Source organism: Octopus sinensis, linkage group LG26 (assembly GCF_006345805.1).
Source record: "Octopus sinensis linkage group LG26, ASM634580v1, whole genome shotgun sequence".
NCBI lineage: Eukaryota > Metazoa > Mollusca > Cephalopoda > Octopoda > Octopodidae > Octopus > Octopus sinensis.
In genome coordinates this window covers 19,345,965-19,353,220 of record NC_043022.1, presented here as the reverse complement: position 1 = coordinate 19,353,220, position 7,256 = coordinate 19,345,965, and the positions used below count along the sequence as shown (strand labels likewise).

Below are 7,256 nucleotides of genomic sequence, written 5' to 3'. Positions count from 1 at the left end.
TTAAACTGTGATTGATTTCAGGATTTGTTTTAATAACCCTTTGTTTATACCCACGTCAACTGACAGACTTTTTCTGAAAATATGTTTTTTTATCAGTATGAATATATTTATTTCCTTTAACATTCCTTAAACTTCCGAGCAACGCCGGATACTTTTATAATAATAAAAGATAAAATTGTTAAAAACTTTATCAGCGGCCAGCATATAAAAATAGACCAATTAAGGTAAAATCAACATATAATTATAATCAAGTCAGAGAAAAATCTTTCCTATATACCGAAAAGAGACGTTAAATCGTCTAACCCCTTTAAATCATCATTTCAACACGTGTGTAATCTTGTGATGAATTATAGTGGTTAGACGGTTAAGTTTGTATATATGTATGTATCTGTGAACTACGTATGTACACTTTGTTATTATGGATTTGATACAATAGATTGATGTTCTTGTTTCAGGTGAATTTGCAAATACAAACGAGTTGCAATGTCTCATCTTCTTGGTGTAGGGGATGTGGTAACAATAAGTGTTGATGAGAAAACATTGAAGAAAAACCAAGAAGATCATGGAGGCTGGGATTTCCGTTTGTCAAGTGTAAGTGCTCTCTTCTCACTTGCTTTATTATTATCATTATTATTATTATTAATCATTATTATTATTATTATTATTATTATTATTATTATTATTATTATTATTATAACTAGCGGATCCCGTGCCGTCAAAAATGACGGCTTTTTGTAGTATTCTATATATAAATAAGGTACAAAATCAAGTTTTTAGTCTTATAAATCTTTTATTACCAAACTTTTGCGTAAAATCTAACTCTGTTTAGTTTATGAAGAGTTACTGAAAGAACTCTCGGGAAAAGTTCTTAATATAAATATATTAAGACATATGTAAACAAACAAATCTATTTTCGAAGCGTTGAAATGTACTGTAGAATAAGTAGACAGATACATTTTATTCAACGCATAGATACTAATGTTTGTGTAGGTGTGTGTGATTGTAATAATCGTTTTTAACCAAACAGATAAAAAGTTTTACTCAACGCATAGGTACTAAACTAGTCAGGCGGTTTAGCTTAAATGGTAAAGCATTCCCACCGGATAATAGAGGAATGTGAGTTCGATCCTCATGGCTGGTTACCGACACATTTTTCTGCTTCTAAAAAGAGAAAATGGATTTTATCCTATATATATATATAAAGGATAAAATCCTATTTTTTTTCTTTGATGATTGTTTTTCCAGGATGATTCTATAACTGCAGAAGAATTTGGCGGTCAGGAAGTTTAGCTTAAATGGTAAAGTATTCCAATCGGATATTGGAGGGAAATTTCTCTGCTTTAAAAAGAAAATTTTCTGCTTTAAAAAGAAAAAAAAAAGATTTTATCCTTTATATATATACTGTTCAGTATCTATGCGTTGAATGAAATTTATCTGTCTACTTGTTCTACAAATTAAGACATGTATAAACTGTTAGATGAAGATGTGTATTTATAATATACCTTTCAACTACAGTTGTTTTATATTCATGATACACTCAGGCAATAATTATTATCCCTAATGAGTTTGTATATTGATATGTTTGTGTAGGTGTGTGTGATTGTAATAACCGTTTTTAACGAAACAGATAAAAAAAATATGGATGGTAAATCAAATTAATACTTTTGTCAATGCTATCTCGTGGTCGTCTTGAGATGTGACATCGATCATCGTTTGTTACTGAAAGAACGCTGGTTCACACATACAAACATTCACATACTTCCCTTGTACACGCACACGCATACACACATATACTCACACAGAGCCGAAATGCTGTTTGAATTTTCTTTTTCACCCCATCCTTTCTTATTCCCCTATCATCTTCCTTTCTCATTCATGTATTGAGACGGAGAAAGACACAAGAGTATTAGTATTATTATATCACCATCCCACTTCCATTGCACACACACACACATACACACACAAACATTCACATACCTCCCTTTTCCCTTTTCACATACACACATATTTTCACACAGAGTTGAAACGCTGTTTGATTTTTTCGCCCCTCCCTTCCTTATCTATCACACCTTCCTTTCTCATTCATACGTTGTGACGGTGAAATTCACAGAGAGTATTATCATAGTAGATTATTTTGCTTAATGATCATTGAAAACTATAATACTGACCTAGGTGTAAATGTGATCGTGTTTAACAGAAGTTCGCTTCAAGATTCTGTTTATTTCGGGTCCATTCATTTTGATCACGCTGATCACATGTGCGTTTGTATGTATGTATGTGCGTTTGTATATATGTATGTGTGTATGTATATATATGTGTGTGTATGTATGTATGTGTGTGTATTTATATATTTATGTATGAATGTTAAATGATTTTTTTCTAAATCCAGCTTATAGGTGATGTTGGTGAAGTTACGGGAATCGATTATAGAAGAGATGCAAGTGTGAAATTCAAGAAATACAATGACGTATTTACCATTAATTCAGCGAGTCTCTTAGTTTACAATCCTGAACAGAAATGAGGTGAGTTATTACTTCTGTTGCTCATTACCACTTAAATATTTAAAGAAACAAGTGTATTCTGCTGAACATATACTAACATATTTACGATAAGTCACTTCTCATTGAGATGCTGACAAACTCATTTCTATTCCAATGAATTACAAAGTGCATTCCAGACGTTTTGAGTCTTTTTCCAAAGAGGTACAAAACCCTAATCTCTTTCAGAGTAGGTCCCTCTGTCTTCAGTACACTTTTTACGACACTCCATTCGTTTAGTGATGGACCCATAGTAGTCCTCGAAAGTGAAGCTGTCCAGGACACTTCTCACAACCCGCTTCATCTTCACTTTCAACTTGGGGAACAAGCAAAATCCGCAGGGAGCAAGGCCTAGATTTTAGGATGACTGAGGGATAGTTTTGGTGCGAATCTCTGTCACGTAATTAGGGTCGTGGACGGAATATCGACTGATGAACCCCACTGCGGCATGTGTTCTGGCCTTTTGTGACGAAATATATTCCTGAACTCACTCAAAATCTCTAAATATTTTCTTTGGTGGCCCTCTACCCAAAGGGAACCCAGCGGATATCGGTGATGCCTTTGCAGTGAAGAAAGGGGGGGGTATCACCAGAATCACCCTAGTGGATTTGCTGTTCCTGATATCTGGTCTTATCGCAAAGCAGATTCTTGGCTCACTCAAGTTAATCCATAAACAGCCTGCAACATTTCGTAAGTGCCTGCGGAGTTTCGCGCCGGCTGTAACACAAATCTTCATGGCACAGCAGTTTTCCAATTTGTCGTCACGTCCCGATTGCCCTCTGCAAATCAGTCAGCTGTGACAAGCAATGTACATTACGGTGCTTTCAAAGTGTTGTTACAGCCGTCTCTTTAAATCGGGAATAAATAGTTGGCAGGTCAGCTTATTAGAAATATAATAATGATATACTACAGTTACAAGGTCATGGAGCTCGCAAAGCGTGCAAGCCCCGTCGTCCGAGCGCCATGAGGGCGGGCCGCCTCTCTCTAAAATGACTCAAAGCATGAAGAACGCACTTCGTATATGATAATCAAGTAAGGCGGCGAGTTGGCAGAAACGTTAGCACGCCGGGCGAAATTCTTAGCGGTATTTCGTCTGCCGCTATGTTCTGAGTTCAAATTCCGCCGAGGTCGACTTTGCCTTTCATGCTTTCGGGGTCGATTAAATAAGTACCAGTTACGCATTGGGTTGATGTAATCGACTTAATCCGTTTGTCTGTCCTTGTTTGTCCTCTTTCTGTGTTTAGCCCCTTATGGGTAGTAAAGAAATAGGTATTTCATCTGCCGTTACGTTCTGAGTTCAAATTCCGCCGAGGTTGACTTTGCCTTTCATGCTTTCGGGGTCGATTAAATAAGTACCAGCTACGCATTGGGGTCTATGTAATCGACTTAATCCGTTTGTCTGTCCTTGTTTGTCCCCTCTGTGTTTAGCCCCTTGAGGGTAGTAAAGAAATAAATATTTCATCTGCCGTTACGTTCTGAGTTCAAATTCCGCCGAGGTTGACTTTGCCTTTCTTCCTTTCGGGATCGATAAATTAAGTACCAGTTACGCACTGGGGTCGATATAATCGACTTAGTCCCTTTGTCTGTCTTTGTTTGTCCCTTCTATCTTTAGCCCCTTGTGGGCAATATAGAAATAAGTATATGTTAAACAATTTATCACATTTATTTGCATAAATACAGCGAAAGGCAAATGTGGATTAATGTTCAGATGGCGGTGCGCCAGCATGGCCACAGCTTGTGAACTGAAACTAGATAAAATAAAAATAAAATGAAATAAATCTACTATACTGTATTTATGGGATAAATGATTTATCACATGTAAAGACAGGGCAGTCACAGATATTGTGGTTTACTCTTTTACTCTTTTACTTGATTCAGTCATTTGAATGCGGCCATGCTGGAGCGCCGCCTTTAATCGAGCAAATCGACCCCGGACTTATTCTTTGTAATCCCAGTACTTATTCTATCAGTCTCTTTTGCCGAACCGCTAAGTGACGGGACGTAAACACACCAGCATCGGTTGTCAAGCAATGCTATGGGGACAAACAGACACACAAACACACGCACACGCATGTATATATACATATATACGACGGGCTTCTTTCAGTTTCCGTCTGCCAAATCCACTCACAAGGCATTGGTCGGCCTGGGGCTATAGCAGAAGACACTTACACAAGGTGCCACGCAGTGGGACTGAACCCGGAATCATGTGGTTGGTAAGCAAGCTAATTACCACACAGCCACCCCTTTGTTTATATTTTGTAATATTTTGTTGTGTCTCTGTCCATTCTCACTTCAAATATTGCCACAATTAACTTAGACTTACATCTTTCTTAAAACTCGGTCTCTTTCAAAGCTCCTTATCCTTTACAAACGACCCTCATTAAACAGACTTTCTACTCCACACCTTCTCTATCAGATCATTTGAACCTTCCTTTAAATCTATATCTTATAGAACACACACACACACACTCCGATTCTGTCTGTCTGTCTATTTTCTCTCTATTTATATCTCTCTGTCTCTGTCTCTATCTATCTACCTATCTATCTCTCTATCTATCTATCTATCTATCTATCTATCTATCTATCTATCTATCTATCTATCTATCTATCTATTTATCTATCTATCTCTTTCTCCCTCTCCCTTTCTCTCTCTCTCTCTCTCTCTCAAGTGTACATCGCTTTTTCTCATGAATCTCATTTTCTTCACTTAAAAACACACACACTCCCTCTCTCTCTCTCTTTCTCCTCTCTTCAGATCCTTTATCTCTCTTGTGTCTCCCTCTCTCATATTTATATTACTCTTTTTCTTTTTCAGATTACTCAGAGGTAGAAACGGAAGACATCCATCTAATATGATTAATTCAGCTGCTTTTTCTATCTGCCTCTCTGACTCTTTCCCTCTTTCTCTGAAGTCTGGACCATATTCCTTTTACTGAGAATACAGATGTAATCTTTTTCTTTCTTTCATTTTCTTTTTCTTCGACTTCTACTTCTCCTCCTCCTCCCCCTCCTCCTCCCCTTCTCCCCCCCCTCCTTTCTCCCTTCTCCTCCACTCATCCCATAATGATGACGCTGACACAGAAGCTTTCTTCAATCACCACCTGCCAGCATCAATTACTTCTGGGTCAGAAAATTCTGACAACTGCAACAACTGCAAACACCCACAACAAACCTCTTGTCTAAGAGCCACTGCGAAGGAAATACTGCTTCGACATCTCGGACAATGTTCAGGCTGCACATGCTAACCTCCAAGACCAGCTCCAAGAAAGCTACTGGCGTCATTCAGATGAAGTCGTTTTCTCTCTGACACAGAAGCATCCTTTCACTTCTCTCCCTCTCTTTCCTTTTCTACTTCTACAACTATTGGCTGTATTCATTACGTCCAGACTCACACTTCTCTCTTCCTCTTCGCCCGTATTTTGTTTCTTCTTCTGCCTTACTTAAATCTTATAATTCGACAGTTAAATCTGCAGTAAATTGTAATTGTCAACGTTTCAACTTCAATAAATATCTTTATAACTATACTTCAGTATTGTGTTCTTTGTATTCGCTGTTATTTTTAATTTAGTACGATGAATTCATTATCAATGCTTTCCTTACAGTAAAGCTCTCTAAATAACTTTTCACGTATCAGCAGAAATATGAAACACATTGGCAACACAAAATCAAAAACCACCACACTCACTTTCACTGTAAATGTATCTCTACAATCTACAACACATGCTCAGAGCAGGCCCTTTCATTCGGATCATATTCGCCAACTTGATGTGCTTTACAGAAAGTTTGCTTGGAGACAGGACTTCTCTCTTCGCCTTAATTCTTTTATTCCTCACAAAAACCTCCTTCGGTAAATCTACTCAACAAATAAAAGCTTCGACTCCTTCCGGGCCAGAAGAAGGGAGGTGGCGTGTCGATATTCTTTTTATCATGCCACTCTGTGGCTTACTCGTTTGTTGAGATCCGTGTTTGAAGAGTGATCTACCCGTTGAACAATGAAGAAACATGTGATCAAACATCCTCTGGAAATTGTCATCCTCACATACAGAAAGCTCTAAACCAGATCTTCTCAAATAAGATGGTATTGACCCTTGAAAAGTAATGAAATCTTCTAATGGGTAATTTAAAGAAAGGGCGATAAATGTATTAGTACAGTTTCTTTTCATCTTTCTTTTCATTTAAATATTTCCTTAAAAAACAAATGAAATTTTATAAACTGCTTCTTACGGGCAATCACAGCAACAACGACAACATCAACAATAACAACAAAAGGAATTAAGTTAACAAACAAAAACCAAATACATCCCAGCATTCGATTTTAGCCGGGTGGTGCTGGGGTAAGTAGACGTTTGTATTAAACTAGTACACCGAACTAAAATACTCTGATCTGATGTTACTTGTATTTACGTTAAAGACGAAGGTGACGGAGAGATACATTGAATTGTAGCAAAAGGCGGGGTTGTAAAAGTGTTTGAAAAACGAAAAGTTAATAGTGGAAATACTTGGAGAAGCAATGTTCGACATCAAGCGTCCTCTCAGGAACACTCTAGGTGCGATAAGAAATATGAAGTGGATGCTTTGTTTAAGATTGGCGCAGATTGACCAGCAGAAATGCTCCGAGTCTTACAGAAGGAATATAAGAGACGCCACGACAATATAGCCAGGCTTGTCCATTGGACACTCTGCAACAAGTATGGAGTTGACAGAGCAAAAAATTAG

General features: G+C 37.5%; 1 long non-coding RNA gene across 1 annotated transcript in view; it reads left to right on the top strand.

The window, feature by feature from the left end:
• Window positions 1–6,064, top strand: part of LOC115224880 — a 9,110-nt gene extending 3,046 nt beyond the window's left edge. The window contains exons 2-4 of the long non-coding RNA XR_003882899.2: window positions 456–591; window positions 2,390–2,522; window positions 5,356–6,064. This is a non-coding gene — a long non-coding RNA (uncharacterized LOC115224880). The remainder of the gene's footprint in view (window positions 1–455; window positions 592–2,389; window positions 2,523–5,355) is intronic.
• The last annotated feature ends 1,192 nt before the right edge of the window (window positions 6,065–7,256 follow it).